The following is a 3,794-nucleotide window of genomic DNA, read 5'->3' as shown; positions in this document are numbered from 1 at the left end:
TCCTTGGAGACAGCGCATGCTGCGTGTCTCCTACAAAACTCATGTCCGCAGAGGATCTGCTTTTTACGTTGCAGAAAACACTTCCGCACTTCGGAGGGTCCTCCTGTAAAGAGAAGAAATTTCCATGAGTATCAAGTGAACTATGTATCACTGGATATGCATAGTATAGCATAACAATTCAGAAAGGAAAGACACACACTTGTGTTTCCCTCACAACCCATTGTTGCAGCCTTCCAGATAATAAAATCAAATGGTTAATCTCTTCTAGAATAACCAATGCAAAGTTTCCAGAGGAAACAGGTGGAGCTCACACCTAAGCAATGATTTTAAAATCCTAGATAATAGACAGGAAAGAACTCACTTTCCTATCTGTAGGTCAACAGCAAAGGGCTGTGCAAGAAAACACAAAAGTGTTAGAACACACAGTGCTGTACTAAAACCCATACTATAGTTTTCTTCTTACAGTATATGTTATACTGAAGAATACTGGTACTGTATAGGAGGTTATGTGCCGGCCGGCACACACCATAACTAGCTTTAAAGTATACTACTTAACAGCTATAAGGCGGCAGAACGCTGGTTCAAATGCATGTGCCGTCCGGCAGTAACTGCCGGCCGGCAACAGCCAATGTCGGTCTGCAATGACTGCTGACCGACTACTACAGAAGGTAGTACCCGGCTGCCGGCCACACTCTTGGCGACCGACAGACAAGGGCTGACATTAGCCGGCCGGAAAAGGTACAGGACCGATGCCAGCCGGCAGCAAAAGAACCAGAGAACTACAACCGCCCGGCTGCCGGCCTATGAGGCCGGCAGCCGGGTCGGGTACAGCACTAGAAGAAAAACAGAATGGATGCCGGGATAAAAGTGTACACTACCTCCAAGCCCGGCAATCCGAAAGAGTGCATATAAGGAAGGGGAGAATCTAATTCAGGCTTCCTGACCAATGCCGTCTGACTCTGCAGGCAGGCATGGATGAGGGACCAAGGGAGGTCCGGGCAGCACTCAAAACAGAAGACCCTTGCCGGCCGGCACCTCTGCCGGCCGGCAAGGGACTGAGTCAATTCCACATCCTAACCTATTCTAGGTCCAGATGTAGAATGACGTACAGTACTGTAATGGCTAGGCCATTACGGAGATAGAGGGGGAAGGGACAAAAGAGGGTTCTACCAACCTTGCTTTAGTGACGGATCACCTGCAGCCAAGAAACTCATCTTAGCCTAAGGGAGATCCAAGGGGGGAGGCCAGCAATACTTGCCAGCTCCCAGAGCACAAAAGCAAGGAAGGTGTTGCTACTCCCAAGGAAAGAAACTTATCCTCCCCCGAGAACAGCAACAAGGACTAGTCTGGTAGATCACAAGAGAAGGAATCATTTCGTAAAGAAACCTTCGGTAGTGACCTAAGGAGGCTAAGCCTCCTATGTCTGTGTCAGGCCAGCGAGGGAGACTCTACACCAAGCCAGACAAACACAGACTCAGATTAAAAAGCTCTGTAGTTCTGTCCCTCTTTGAACCAGACTTACTGGAACAGGAATGTACAGTAACACCCCAGTATAGTTTTATCGAAAATTAATTCAGATAAACCATTTAGGGATAAGCCCAAGGCTTAAACAGAGGGAAAGGGATTACATACCTTCTCCGAAGAAAAGAAAGCAACCGGGGAGTATGAGAAAGTATACTAAGGCTCCATATCCAGCTTAGCCTAGGCACCAAGAGAATCGATTACCTAAATCACCGAAACTCACTCGTATACTATCTTGGAAATATTCAACATGATCTTAAATGTATAAAACATAGCCTAAAGCTTCAAAAAAATTTTAATACACTCGGAAAAACCAAAATCATGCATGAAGTACTAGGACCAAACGACTAGGCTACATGGCCTAGCGTAGGCCAGAATTGGCGAATACATCGCCAAAATAATACTAAAGCACGAAAGGAAATCCTATGTAACGCTAAATAGCTAAAATTTATTAAAGCAAAACAACTGGGAATGTCGCTCTAACTAACTAAACTTATACCTAGCGAGAGACAGCGTCCATGACGCCTCCGGTAGGCTACGGCTCTTGTAACAAAGATTAAACCTATTAATCACTCAAAAAATTACCAAGAGCCTACATTTATACATAAAAGTCATGGTACTCAACTTATCAGAGGCCGACGAAGTTGGAGAAGCCATGAAAAGTAGAATAAATCCAAGATTTGCGAGAAACACAGGAAAAAACACCGAGTTGTTAAGCTACGCAAAAAGGAATACAGATGGCGCCAGGATTGGCACCAGGCACGCTTACGAAACGGGAGATAGGGAGCCTTGGGAGCGGCTCCCCCTTTTTCTTTCCCGATTTCGTTTCTTGCCAATTGACCCCTGCGATAGGTAATCTCTGTTCGGGGTGTAGATTGCCATTTGGCGTGTCAAGAATACGTCCTCTGATATGTCGCGATATCCCTTTCACAAGAGATACTCGCTCCAGGAGTTAGAATTCTGGTACCTTAAGGTAAATTCTCTGGGAATATCGCCGTAGTTGTAATATACCCTAGGAAGCTACCCTATAGGAACTTCCATCAGGAAGACATGGCTCGAGCCCAAATATATATATATATATATAAATATATATATATATATATATATATATATATATATATATATATATATATATATATATATATATATATATATATACATAGATAACTATAACTATATATATATATATATATATATATATATATATATATATATATATATATATATATATATATATATATATATATATATATATATATATATAAATATATATACATAGATAACTATAACTATATATATATATATATATATATATATATATATATATATATATATATATATATATATATATATATATATATATATATATATATATATATATATATATATATATATATATATATATATATATATATATATACTTGAATATTTACAAGTACAGACACACACACACACACACACACACACACATATATATATATATATATATATATATATATATATATATATATATATATATATATATATATATATATATATATATATATATTATTATTATTATCATTATTATTAATATTATTATTATTACTAGCTAAGGTACAACCCTAGTTGGAAAAGTAAGTTGTTATAAGCCCAAGGGTTCCAACAGGGAAAAATAGCCCAGTGAGGAAAGGAAATAAATAAATGATGAGAATAAATTAAAAAAACCCTTTTACCCCCCAAAGGACGTACTGGTACGTTTCACAAAACCCATCCCTTTACCCCCATGGACGTACCGGTACGTCCTTGCAAAAAGATGCTATAAATTTTTTTTTTCATATTTTTGATAATTTTTTGAAAAAATTATGGCATTTTTCAAGAGAATGAGACCAACCTGACCTCTCTATGACAAAAAAATAAGGCTTTTAGAGCAATTTAAAAAAATTGTACTGCAAAATGTGCTGGGAAAAAAATAACCCCTTGGGTGTTAAGGGTTGGAAATTTCCATATAATTCTAAAAACCATAACAGCGTCAAAACAGGTACGTCCTATATAAACTATTAACAACGTCAAAAACAGATATATATGTCATATATAAACTATGAAAAGACTCAAGTCAGCCTGGTCGACATAATAACATTTCCTCCGACTTTGAACTTTTGAAATTCTATTAATTTAACTACCCTATTAGGAGGATCATTCCACAACTTGGTAACAGCTGCAATAACACTTCTAGAATACTGTGCAGTATTGAGCCTCATGATGGAGAAGGCCTGGCTATTAGAATTAGCTGC

The sequence above is a fragment of the Palaemon carinicauda genome, chromosome 29 (genome assembly GCF_036898095.1).
Source record: "Palaemon carinicauda isolate YSFRI2023 chromosome 29, ASM3689809v2, whole genome shotgun sequence".
NCBI lineage: Eukaryota > Metazoa > Arthropoda > Malacostraca > Decapoda > Palaemonidae > Palaemon > Palaemon carinicauda.
Note: the sequence above shows the minus strand (reverse complement) of the source record.